Here is a 14,440-nt window from a genome sequence, read left to right on the forward strand (position 1 = left end):
TGTGCGGTGAGCTTCATTGATGGGATTTGATGAGTGAACACTTGCATGTTTGGCCAAGGTAGGGTAGTTGCTTTTCTTTAATTGTGAGGAAAGGTAAAACAACTCTGTTTTGTGTCTTGTCAGGCTTACTCATTAGTTCTGGTAGGCGAGCATCTAACAGAGCTCTGCGTGTTGATTTGCTAGCTAGGTTTTGTGATTCACGGATCCGTCTGTGTTCTGCGTGACTTATTTCCAAAGTTTTATGCCATCTCACTGAATTGAGAAAGCGGAAAGGACTGTAACACAGCTGTCCTCTTGGTTATATCTGTAACCCTTTAAGAAGACTGAAATAATTAAAGCTGTGTTGGGAAGAAAAAAAAGATTGAGTGTGATAGCAGTCCTTAACACAGATATATGAGTAGTTCTAATCCAATAGAATAATATTTTGTTCTTTGGAGAGACAGCTTCAAAAAGGGTAGAAGATAACATAGCTTGGGAGAAGACTGCAGTTTTGCCCATAACTTTCTTGAATGCAGGAATATTTCAGATACTTGCTCCCTCACAACTCCTCCATGAGAGGGAGGAGTGTGAGACAAGGCACTGAGGTGTTCCAGAGAGACTTGTGTCTCAGAGCAACTGAGCCATAGTTGTGCACTACCTGTGAGAGAGAGCATTGTGATCACTTGTGGATATCTTCAATTCCTTCCTTTTTTTGTTTGGCTTTTTTTTTTTTTTTTCCCCTGACACTTTAGTTCATATATTGGTAAACCATTCATAACCAACTCCAGTGTGTAGATACTGCCTTTATTGCTGGAAAGGTCAACCTAGTCAGTCTCAATGTAAAAATGTGGTAGGTCTGGTACCAGAGTCCTGTGCTGGGGTGGAATGAGGAACGTGTTGGTTGGCTAGCTGAAGGTTACGTTACCGCCTGCTTGCAAGCCCTGAGAGCAAGGAGTGAGCGAATTTAGGTTGCACAGAAAAATTTGTTCGTGGCTTCTTTTCGGTTTTGGATGCTTGACATGACAGTACTAATGTTTTCCTAATGGAAGGTGGTTTGGGGGGAATAATTTGACAAAACAAGTATCATACAGTGCACTCATGGTTTCTTTTATTTATGTAATGATTTTTAGCCATCTCTTGGCAGGGGTTGGGAGACGTTATGGTATGAGGAAAGGAAGAAGGGAAATGTGGCAGAGTACGGTACACGTGCAAGGAACATAGTGTCCCTCTGAGGAAAGAAAGGTCTGTAGTCTGGGTTCCTCCCATCTGAATGCATTTCTGTCACTGCACATGAGGCTCTTGAGTGTGTATCTGCACAAGTGCTTCTCTAGGCAAGTAGGGCACGCTCGGAAGAAGCAGTGCGTGCTCATGAAGTACGGTATACTTTGCTACAGACTGCTTGTCATTCTGCTTTGCTGGTCAAATAGGCTTTTTATTATTCATTGAAAATTCAGGCAGTAGTGTGTGATAACACTCTTTAGCTCTCTAACAGTACTCCCCTTTGAGGCTGACTGGACTGTATATTAGCCTATGGAAACTGTGGGGTTTCCTGTGGTTCCTTCAGAACTGTGCTGACGGTTGTTGTGTTTTGGTTTCTGTTATCCCCCTCCCATGTCTGTCCCCCGTCCCCCCCATTCCCTTCCCTCAGATGACTTTATTAGACTGTAGCTTTACACAAGTTTATCCTGGAGCTCTGCTAAAGCACGGGGCTAGGGTCAGGGAAGTGCTAGGGCTTTACTCAAGTCTTGCTCAGTGCAGAAAGGTTGGGTGAAGGCTGGATGGAACCTCCTCTGCCCAACAGGGGGTAGATGTCATCACCCATGGCCTGAATCTCACACTGCACAGCTGTGAGCACTTTGGCTCAGATTTCTAAGGAAAAGTTGAGAGCTGTGGAAGAAGTCCATAGTAAAGCCATGCAGGATAAGAAAGCTAGGATTGCTTTCTTGGAACAGTAGCTTAAAGATTCAGGAGTAAAACCACCTACAGGTACGCATCTCTGAATGTAAATGGCAGCTCAGGAGCCCTGAAGGTCCTTTTTAGGGAGCTGCAGAGATTCTCTGCTGAACCATCTGCTAGTAGAGATGCTCGGAATTTCACTTAGCGTCGTGGATATACTATGCTTGCTAGCTTAAGCTCCACTGGTTTTGTGCATTTAAAACAATATATGATTTATCCTTTTAAAGCTGAATACATCTTGCTTGTGGAATCTGTTTGCAATTGACAAAAGTTGCCTGAGTGAAATGGCTCGGAGGGAGGATTGCAAGTTTGTGGAGAGCGCAGGTGAACGAGGTCTTTTGGAGTGAAAGGCAGAGACTGAGAGCAGAAAAGCAGAATAACAGAAACTGAAAACAAATGCACAGTATGCAGGTATGGTAGCTGGGCGTTCAAGGCACTTAGTGTTCCACTGTGGCTGACTGCTCACCAGGTGGGGAGGAGAGGGAAGGACTTTCTCCCCATCCAGAGGAGAATTTAGGGACTTAGATCATCTGAAAGATATTCTGGTGTGGGAACAGGAAGCTTTCATGGCTGAAGATCCATTGAGGAAGGCTGGAAAAGCATTTGCAATGTGTCAAGAGCCTTACATCTAAGGCAACGTTAAGGTTGTTGCAGTATGGGCCTTGCGGAGAGCTGCAACCAATTTGACTAGTTGTTACAGTTTGGAAAAGGAAAATTAGTCTCCATAGGGTGAGAAAAGGTGGATTTGAATTCAGAGGTTGAATTATTGAACGAACAGGAATAGAATCAGAGTGGAAGAACAGAAGAAAGGTAGTGCAGAGTAGTGTGCTTGTGCTGCAAAAAGCCTGTCTTCAGCATTGGGTGATGAAGTGAGCCCAGATGGCACGTAATGAAGAACACACGAAAGGTTAGACAATAAAATCTCAAGCTGGGGAGTTAAATGGGCAGTTGAAAAAAGCTTAATTGGCTTCAGGGTGGTAGTTGGAAGCAGTGTTGTGGATAGGATCATTCAGCTTGCTAGAGGAGTCCATTGATCTTTGAAAAGTGCATTGCAGGAAGAGCACGGTGTGGTTGGATTTGTCAGTGCAGAATTTAGCCCAGAAGACCTCAACCAGTGAGACTGAAGTGGAGATGGTACAATCTAGACAACTTTGGTGCAGGTATACCAAGTTACCTGGAAAACATTCCTTTCTTCTCCCTATACTTTGCATCAAGATTTAGACCGGTCCTCTTCTACTAACCAGGCTCTGCTGCTACTGTGGTTCTAGCCCATATGGGCAGCCTTGATGCAAGAGAATGAGAGAAACTCTGGGTGGTGGCAGATAAATCAAAAACGCTGACACTCCCAGGAGAAGCTGTCACACCATGTGGATGAAAACATTCATCTCTACTAAGGATCACAGGACACGGGGAGTACGTGGCAATGAAGGGTCAAGTTGTGGTGCAGACCGTGCTTTCCTCAACAAGATACACACTTCCTGAAGGAACTCGGAGTAGACATAGAGCAAGCAGTCAGCACAGCGTATCCTAGGATTAATGAATTGGGGAACAGAAGCGGAAACATCAAAGTTTTTTGCACCAATAATACACGGATTGCAAATAGTAGTGTATTAGTATGAATGCTCACTATTACAATAGTAGAAAATTTGATATATTAAGTATGGACTCGAATGAGCAAAGAAAGGCAATTGGCAAATACTGCTTACTTGCAAATCCACTTTAAACAAGGGGGTGTTTATATGATTTACTGCAATTTTGGGAAATGAAGAAATAGAAATGAAAAAAAGGGAGTATCTCTTCTGCTTGAGGAAGTGAAACTGCAGCCATTGAAAGAGTAATAGAAGACTGGGAAAAATAATTGTTTTCAGATTTGGAATTGGCTTGACAAGCTGTTGCGAAGTGGGGACCAATATGGGGAAAGGCAGGCATGTGCTGTGGGAATGACAAAACACGAACAACCTTTGGTGACATGTGGCTCAGCCCCCAAGGATTATACAGGACTAAATGCGTGTGAAAAGGCACAGTCCGGCTGTAATTGTAGAAAAAGCTGGTTGCGCAGTGTATCAGGAAGATATAATAGAATGAAGAATAGACCAAAATGCAAAGACAGACCGATCTGGGAAGAAGTGATTTAAATTTCAGTTAAAGCTTTGAAAGACTGAATCAGAAGCACAGTAACTTAATATCCATTGTAAGTTCTCATGGTTTATTTTACAGGATGATGGTGCCAGCATTATCGGCTTGAAGAGGAGTAGGTCAGCACAGTGATGATGATGCTGACTTATTAATGTCCCTTAAAGCAAATGCAAGTGTAACTATAGAGGGACTCCAGGAGGGGTGAATAAAACAGAAGGGAAGAGGTAATGAAACTAGGGTAGAGGTAATGTTGAAGGAAGACAGTGGCTAAGTATTAGAGGAGGCTTGTATGTGTCTGGTAACCAAAGCTTGCTCCCTCCCTCCACTTTGTGTGTGTCTAATATTTTCAATTTTAACTACGATTTGAGTCGATCAGCATGTTACTATTGGTAAAACTGACTGTGAAATTAATACCTCTCCTTAGAATAAAGGAAAGAATGGTAGAGATACCTGTAGTCTAGTAACATATCAGACTTGTTAACTACAAATTTTTTTCTGTGCAAAAGAAGAGTAAGAGTACACACTTACTTTGTGTAAGAGTTCAGAGCAAAGACTTCTGCATTGAGACTGTGCCAAGAAAACACAATGATTCCTGGTAGTTGTTGTTCTTTGCCTGCTGTGTTAGAACTGCCTTAACAATTATTTGTACTAAATACAAAACCGATTTGCTTGTTGGAAAGGGAAGCAGTGGGTATCAAGCAAATGGAGAACAGACATGAGCAGGTCACAGTATAATTTGAGATTACTGGCTAGAATATTGGCAAAAAAGGTTAAGAGTAACAAGTTTGCTGTCTGGATGCATCAATGCCTTACAAAGGTGGGAAGCTTGCTTGATGGATAGCTTCACCAAATTAAAAAATAATAGTGATAGTAATACTCTAATTTTTCTTCAATGATAACATAGTATTTCTCTGTCATTAGAAATTTCAAGCAACAGTGATGAACTGATAGTTAAAGAATGTCACTGCCATGAAATATTAGCTGAAGACATCCCTTAGCTACAAGCCAGATTTATGAAGGGAAAAAAAAAAGTGAAATGACCTTTACAGTCCTAAGAAAACAAGCTGAAATGGAAGTTATAGCTGCTCATGCAGAACTTGAACAAGTATTACATGCAATTACACTTGATCTTTAGCACTGTAATTAATAAATGTTTTGATGCCATATCTGTTACCAATAAATCACCTGGCCACTAACAAGAATAATTGTTTCCAAATGTCAAAATCTGTCGCTTTCTGTGCCTTTTGTTGCCATCACAAACTACTGATGTGTTGTAGGTTATGACAACATGCAGTGACTGCCAAATAAGTTTCACCCAGATGAATGTAAATGTGTATGTCGAACAAGTAAAATATGTGTAGAACATCATAGACCAAAGGAAATGTTTCTGTTACTACACAGGAAACATTAAACATCAGTGGAATCAAGTTTGCACTGTTGTATTTATAAATATTTATTAAAGTAGCAGGTTAAGTACCTTCTGGAGACTATTTCTTATAGAAGGCCAAGAGTGTCTGGCAAATTCACCTCTGAAATAATTTGTAAAACTGTGTGGTTTATTTTGTTTCCTGTTGTTTGTTCTCTGCGGCAAGGTGCGCAGGATCTATGTGACTGTGACAACTTTTACAAAGTTGGGACAGATGAAGGAATAGTGTTCTGCTGCTCCTGATGGGCCATGGCATGCTGGTTATAGGTAAAAATGTGCTGTTCTTTTGATACATGCCTGGACTAACTCAACTTTTTTCATACTTCTTTTTTAGAAGGGCACTCGAGAAAGGCTCTATATAGGGTGCCTTTGCTGAACAGTATTGTTTTTGGCAAATTGAGACTGATTTTTAAAATATGCTTCAGGTTTCTTAATTTCTGTATGAGTAAAATAATTTGTTGCATGTCCCTCCCTGCTGCTCCGACTGACTCCAGAGTAGTACCTACTAGTTCTTTGATATACTGGCTGCCAACCATTGCCAACAGCATCACCTTGGCAACAACAAGAAATTAGCCCCCCTGTATATTATGTCTCTTTGTTCCTACACTTTGCTCTCTTCTGATGCCATCCGTGTGTTCCTTCAAGTCCTTTTGCTGTATGGGCCATGGGACCCCAAGGAGATCTTTTTTGTGCTCTGAACCATGAAATGTTTACGTGCATGTTCCAGTTTATCATTCAGCTGAGCAGTGGTGTTTGAGCAAAGTCCATGTATAGCAACTCAGAACAGGATTTAGATACCATCAGTTGTACTTTGCTGCCTAAGTCTGGACTGACATGTTTGTGTTCAAGGTAGGAAGGTGTTCAGCCTGCTCACAGCAAAGAAAAAGAAAAGACTAATTATTTTAAAAATACCTCCCTTTTTTGGGTATGAATTTTAAGTTCATAAGTTTTACAAATGATCTGGTGCTGAAGTAAAGTCTGGAAAAGAAAGGATCAAAGCCAGGTTGTGTTAAGCAAATATACTTTTCCAATAACAAATAGATTCTGTCACCTGAGTTGAAATACACCACCTAAAACTAGTTCCCTGGTAAGTCTGAACAATTTATGAAGGGTTCTGACTGGTTGTTTGGATATGTTTTGGTTTTTTTTTTTTCCCCCCCTGCAGCTGTGAATTAGGTGGAAAAATACTGCAGCTGAACATAACATTGTTTTTTCCCTAGAAAATTCACTGCTGGCATTGCATTCAGCCTGGAAGAGTGAAGAGGTCATGACACAACATCTGTTTTGTGGAGAGCATAGTTATTACCACCAGTAACACTGCAAACACTGGAGTGGAAAAAATAACTCCAGAGCAGAGTTGCTGTAATAATGTCTTTTTGACCGTTCTGTGGATTGCGTTGGCTGGATTTCCCCTAGATGTATGTTTGGAAGGTAAGTTTGAACAAAATACTCGTGCTGCTCAAACATAAGGTGGAGCTGTTTCTTTGTGATAAAATTTCCACTTCATGATCTCCACAACTCTTTTCTTTTTTTCCTTACCACGTTTTCAGTGTTGCCAGTGATTTTACAGGCAGTATTCTGGAGGCGTGTGACTAAGGGTTCTTAAACTCCTGTAATGATTTACATTTGCCCTTAGATTTCATTTTTAGTTAATACGATCCATATGAGACATTAAGGGATTTCATCCTGTACTTAGCTTTGGTTAATCCCCCTCACCCTATTCCTAATCTGAACTGAGTTTGATTCCTGTACCGTGCTTCCTTGGGCTCGTTGTAACTGATAGCTTCTTGCCTTCTCCTTGGGAGTCTGGGTTTTTCAGTTTTTTAACTGTACCACAATATAAACTTGTTTCTGCACTGATGCGTCGTACAGGCAAATCATAGGAAAAGCTTGTATGTAACTGTATGTTTAAAACATTGACACCATTGGACACCTGCTTTACCTGTTTGGATCCTGACCAACTTTTCGTATCTTTTTCTAAAGCCAAAGATAATTCCAGCCTCAAATAAAACTGTGATCTTGCAAAACAAGAAGTGCTGGTGACTACTTGGAGCTGCCAGGGGTTTTCTTGTTTCTCTCAGTCTCAATATCCCGGTCAGAGTTCAAGGAGTGTCTGGATGACGTTTAGTCATACGTTGTAGTTTTAGGTAGCCCCGCGAGGAGCAGGGGGTCGAACTCGCTGACCGTTATGGGTTCTCTCCAGCCTGAGATACTCTGTGGTTCTGTGAACTATGCGGCAATGACAGCATGGGGAATTCTGTACTGATGCTTGCGAGGGGGGCGGCCCATTTTACGTGGGAATACACTTGGCCAGAAAAATCACGATTTGTCCTGGCCTACTTGGTAGATCAGATCACTGATGGGCCAGTATGGGTATCCAGACAGGAAAAAATCCAGAATTGTTTTTTCTTTCTTCCTGATCACACTACTTTTTGTAGCTGTGCCAGCTATTCAAAACACCACCACTTGCTAGGTTTTTCTAACAAAAATGTTAGTGCCCCAGTAACAATGAAACAATTTAACAAATATTTTTCCTAGAGGGACAATTATTCTCTGCCCATCCTGGTCTTCAGTGTCATTTCCAGGTAGACCAGACTCCTTGAAGAAGCCTGCCATGTACAATCTCATCTTTACTCTGGCTTCTTTGGAGTATAGTTCTGTGAGTAAACAGGGCAAAAGTTGTTTTGCCACTGGAATTTGGAGACTATCATGCCTTCTGCAAAGTCAGAGTTAAATTCACTTCTTATATGACTAGTAACTTACGCACATTTAGGAAAAAAGATCTTTATCTGTAGCCCTGGTACATTGGAAGACTTGTGAAAAGATACTAAGGGTGTTTTCCTGTGGATAGTTTGCTATTTGTTTCATTTAAAAATATTAGAAATACTAATAAATCACACCTGGAGTGTAACGAGTTTGTTAATCAGCTCCAAGCACTACCAATTTCACACAAGCCACAGCTTCTGGCAGTCTGCAGGAAGGGTGGTTCCCTGTACATTACATTGTCAGGATTATTATTAGAATTTTGAGACTGGCTACTCAAAATTAATCCACATTGAGCATGTTTTGAGAAGAAACATAAAAAATACCCTCCCTTCAAAAATCTGTACATGATAAAGCAAATAGGTAAGTTCTAGTCCTGCAAACACAGAGGAGAGTTAACGGGGGAACAGACTATTTGTTTGTTTATGCCTGGTAGTGTCTCCTGAGATTCACAGTGATGCTGTTGTGTTTGATGTTAACAGAGATGATCTGTGTATCCCTCCCTAGAGAAAAAATCCAAACGATGCTCTGCATTTCCCTGTTTATTGCTAAAATAATATCAGAAGTGAGACTTGCTTTCCTTTTGTTGCTCTCCCTCATTTGTCCCTTTCCCCTCCATAGCATGCTGCTTCTCTTATTCCTTCTTTTCTTCCTGCTTTTTTTAAATAAAGTCTAGTTATGCTTGCCAAAGTACACCTACTGTTGTATAGCTTAGAGCTTGTGACTAAGAGAGTAGCTGAAATAAGGAATTCCCCAAGCCATCTAACAGAGGGGCAAGCTGTCAGGACTTGGAGCAGTTGCTGAGTCTCTCTGGTAGGGACAGGAGTAGAGATCAGCATTTTGTATGTTCTGGTTTTTCTGTTGTTCTTTATGAGTTAGCATGTGTGAGTTTCAGTCACGTAGGACTTGAGCAGATCCAATCCCTCCAAACACTGAAGAAGAGCTTGCTATTAAATAAGATCATTATCACAGAGCATCATCTATAAACAGAAATTCTTGAAATGTAAGAAATGTAAGTGTTAAGTATTTCTTTTCCATTTCATGATGTCTTTTTCTGTATTTTTAATAACAGATTTAAATTGTAGTTTCCAGTGAGCGTTTGTTGAGGGCAGGAAGTGTGCTGACATCCTTGGAGGAGAGGTTCAGAGCGAAGAGAAATGTTTTACGATGACTGTATTGACACCTGTGGCTCTCTGGGCTACTGACCCTATTGCAAGTATCGCAGTGACACGTTTCTATACTTTGGAGTAATGGTTTGAAATACGGATGCATTGCTCCCAGGGGAGAGCTGGAGACTGCAGTTGCAGTCAGCCTCCAGAAATTAGGACCTTTCTCTTGTGCTAGTAAAAACCCCTCTTGTGCCTGGTTTGCTTTAACTTTGCAGTTCCTCTCCCCAGGTCCTGACTTGCAGAGCTTCAAACTCTTACCCTTCTTGCTAAAAGCAGACTCGTCTATCTTTGCATTAGCTGGCTCACTTGAAAGTCTCAATTGTTAATGTCAAAGCTGTCCTGTAAATTGAATGTGTTGTGTGATTTAACTGGGCCATAGCCAGCAGCTCAAAATGTAAAACTCACTTTCTGTGTGTAGCAGATAGTGCTAAATGATACTTAGTCCTGAGAAAAACTCATCACACACACACAAACCAAACCAAACTCTGGCAACCCGCTGTTATAATGAAGATTTCTTTATCTTCAGGTTTTGCAAACGCTTAAGGTATTGATTAGTCATCTACTATCAGTTCTTTTCAAAGTCACCCCCCTCTTAAGGTTGCCTGCAGCCAGTGAAACATAATCCTTTTTATGAAGTCATTCTTCTCATGTTCAATTCCAAAATGGTAAAATTAACTCACCAACCCCAACACTGCAGAGGCAGATAGGAAGTCTACAGTGTGATTTTACTTTTTCAGCCCTGTTATGCTGCATATTAGTCAGAGTTCATTTATTTCATTAGTTTACTTTGTAAAGCAATTACATAACTGTTACCACAATAGGACTGGAATGGTGTGTTACATTGACTAAAATAACTTGGCAATTAATTTCAAATGATCTCTGTGCAGTAATCTCCTACATATAATAGAATTATTCAAATGTCTATGAACGTTTTACATGCAGTACTGGAGTGAGTTAGATCAATCAAAAATTAATTGCATCCAAGGCATCAGTATAGCCTTCTGGGATCAGCTGAATACCAGTATGTCACAATAAAGTCATAATAATTGATGTAGCATTGAATCGTGCCTTTGCTTCTCACTTATAATGGCAATTTTATTAGCTGAGCAGGCTAGGTGGAAAAATAGAAAGAAAAGAGAAATGAAAGTAAGTTAAATATCAGCTAGTGGCCATTAACTTTGATTTAATTCTGTGCTTATGTGGTTTATCATCCTGACACTTTCTGCACGCTTAGAATAGCTTGTCCTTGTTTTGCACAATTGCACTTTCACTGTACTTTGTATTTATACGTATAGAGAGGAAAGGACTATATGGCTCAGTATTCAAGTTGTCATCCCAAAATATTTCTTCTGAACTTTGGTTTGATGGCTTTGGTGTTCAACATGAAAAGTATCTCTCCGGTAAGTATTTGGTTTCTCTTAGGCTTTTTTTTCTTTCTGAAGGTGTGACTCTTGGGTGACTTATGTCATAGACGTAGGATGCAGACACCAAAATACTTAATAATTTCTCTTCCCAGGCAGCTTTCTTTTAACATTTAATTTTTTTTAAAGTCATAATGCAGGGACTATTGCTGCATCACAACCATAGAAAAGCAGTTCAACTGACTTAATAATTTTTTGTACATACATGCTAGGGAACAAAGAGGAATTACTTAGCTTCAAATTCAGCTGCAAACTTTGTTTTATTTTCATAGAATCTGTGAACTAGACAAGAGTCTGTTTTCCTTAGGATATTTGTTATTTGAAGAGTCAAGCTGACAGCCACCAGCCATAAAAGGATAGTTATAAAAGGAGGATTTTGAACTTAGGTGAAAAACATTTTTTTTTCTTTTTATGTGTTTGATACCCTTTTGTAATATACAACTGCTTCTGTCTTGGGGAAATTTGCTTTGTTTCCTGGTCTTGTTTCTTCTAAAAGTCAGTGTTCTTTACCACCTTTTTGGTTTTTTACCACTGTTTGGCCACGTGTCCACCCCTTCATGGTGCCTCCCCAAGTGCAGGTCTGGCTTCTCAAAGGTATGGGTTTGGGCCTCGCATGCCATGCGTCCTGGCTTCCCTAAAGGTGAGCTTCACCTTCACCCTCCTGCCCATTAGGCAGCTAATACCTTTTTGACTGACATAAAACGGTTTGGTCCTTGGATGAAGAGATGTGTTTCTGCCATCCTAGACCAAGTCCAGGATCCCCCATGACAATCCCTGCTTTCCCCAAATGAAAGACAGAGGAGAGGTGCTGAAGTTCATGCCAGGAGGCTGTCATGATGCTGTTCTGTATTAATAGTGTCAGAAAAGCAAGTTGTCTTTCCCCAAAATGGACGAGAAGGGAGTAAGACTGGAAGAGAGCAGGTAGGAAGCCATCAAAGAAGAGTTTTATCAGCCAGCAGTTCTCAGGGTTTGTTTCCCTTTGCTCCTCCCAAGGTTCTGTGCTCTTACTTGTCCCTTTTTGTACTCATGCTTATGTTTGAAACCTCGCAGCCTGATTGTGCTGCAGTTTGGACAGTTGTGTATGCTTGTCTGAGCAAGCGGACCTGCACTGTATAGAGAGTTTCCTCTTCGGAAATACAGAGATGCAGTCCTTCTGCAGCCACCTTCTAAAGGGGGATGAGAAGGCATGCAGGCACGGTAAGCTGCAAGAACGCGCAAGAAAGCCACAGTGTTGCATTGGATGAGAGGGGAGGTGGGTAGTAGCAGGTGTTTGTCTTGTTTCATGGCAGAGGGGTCTGAAAACATGTTGAACGTGAACACAATTAAACACACTCAGCTTGTAGAGCTGTAGCTAGATATTGAGGCGGGAAATGCAGTGTGGTTCAAATGCAAGATGGAAATCCAGATCTAGAAAAAAAATTCGGAATTGTCAGTGTTTATGAGAAATGGAAGAAAGTGATATAAGAGGTTAGAAGACATGTTGGTGCCTGAGAGTTAGCAAATGGAGTACTGGAGATTAATGTGCAGGACGTCTCTTTAAGCCTGCGTAATAGGGCTTTTTCCCTCCTGGGTTTGCCGGTGTTGCAAATGCTGTTTTATCTCACTCCCTTTTGTGTTTCATCTATCCGGTCTTTCATTGTTTCATCTTACCACTAAATTCTTAAAAGCAGGAGCAGACTCAAATCTGCAAAGCTGTTGTGCTTATGGATAGTCATGAAACCAGAGTGTTCACTCTGAGTGAGCCTCAAATGAGTTGATTGAACTTCTTAATGGTAGAAGATTTAAGACAAATGTAAAAGTCTTTGGAGAGTGCTTGAATTTTAGCGCTGATGCTTACTAACTCCTAAAGATACCAGCATTCCTGGAAGGCAAAAAGAAGGCGGTAAGTGAACAGGAGATTTAACTGTAAGAACTGTCTCCTGTTGGAGCATATGGGTGAATTTGCAACTAGAGCAGTAGAACTTGACCTCTGATCAAGGCATTTCATCACTTCAGAGTGGACAAAATTACACTTATCAGAAAAGTGGGTAAAGCATGGAAAGAGGCTGGGGAGGAAAAAAAAAAAAGGCTTTGAAAGTTTCAACTGTAGGGAAAAACAGGGCTGGAATTTTTCAGGCTGTATCTAAACAGCAAGACCTGAGTTTGATTTGTCAAAATAGGACCAAGCTAAATCGAGTGGCTAGCCCAGTACTGATAACAGCTCAGCTGTCAGCAGGGGGGTTCGTTCACGTTTGCAAGTACCTGACCTGCTTGGGCTGGCCTGGGACCTGTGCGGCTGCAGCTAACCTGCTGCTCGGCTTATTTTTCATACTGGCTCTGGAATCTCTCTCTTATGTATGTGCTTAGATTGCACTGTGCTTAGATTTGCCCTACAGCTGGTGACACAGCGACAGATGATTGTATAGACGGAGCTTTGCTAAACATGTGCAAGAATGGGAAGGGAATGTGACAGTTTACAAGAATCTGAAAGGCATGAAAAAGGAGGGAGAGGTGAGATAGGTTAGCAGCCTACAGTTGGCATATGGTAAAAATGCAACAGTTGGCAAGAATTTTTCCTAAATTAAACTCTGTAATTTGTTCCTCATTTAAATTTATCTGGAATATATATCTCTGTGGAAGTGACAGCAAAGCCTTCATGTTTGAGAGGTAGTAAAATTAGCCTACATAAAGATGCAGAACATAATGTAGATTATATAGCTGGAACTCTATGATGGGAAAATCTGCTCCCCTTTCTATTTACCGATTAAGATTTTTAACGTGCTATAGCTATTATCCAATATTTTTCTGATGCTTAAACCCAATTTAAAAGGGACTGGGACAGTTCATTGGCTCCATAAGGATGTATTGTCTTGGTAGATGCTGCCAGTCAGGCTTTCTGATTAAACTTGCCCTTTGGAGCTCCTAATTTGAAATGAAATGCAAAGTTGAGGCATGACAGAAACATTTCTCACAGTGAACAGATGAACTGTCTGATTATAAACATAGTGGAATGGGGGAGCTTTCACTGATTTTCCTTTTAACCTAAGTAACTTGCAAAAAGGCTTTGTGAAGTACATGGCATCAACAAGTGGTACCAGATACTGAAGAGCTAGCTCAGCCTTTTTAATAAAGATCAATGATTCTTAATAATAAAAACTAAACAGTTTGGGGGGTTGTGTGTGTGTGTGTGGCTTCCCCTTAGACATCTGCGTGTTTTGAAATTGAAGGCGTTTCACTTCCTGAATTGTGAATTTGAGAATATCTCCTTGTTTGTTTGTAATCTTGTAATATCTCTGTGCCATTTATCACAACTGCTGTATTTCAGCACAATTGTGGGGTTTTTTTTATGGCTTAAAACAAATACACTTTTGCTCCTCTCAGCACAGTGTATTGTTTTCTGTTCTCCCCCCCCCCCTTACCTTTCTCCCTCTCTCTTCTGCCCCTCTCCCCTCCTCTGCCTGTATATGCTGCCTTTTCAGTAGCTGGATTTGCTTAGCACTGGACTTTTTTGCCAGCTGTTAGATTCCTTTGTTCTCTGGATGTTTCTCCTGGGTTCTGGGTTCTCTTTTACTCCCATTGTACAAGATTTTATTGGCTGTATCCTCCAGCAT

Source organism: Falco cherrug, chromosome 4 (assembly GCF_023634085.1).
Source record: "Falco cherrug isolate bFalChe1 chromosome 4, bFalChe1.pri, whole genome shotgun sequence".
NCBI lineage: Eukaryota > Metazoa > Chordata > Aves > Falconiformes > Falconidae > Falco > Falco cherrug.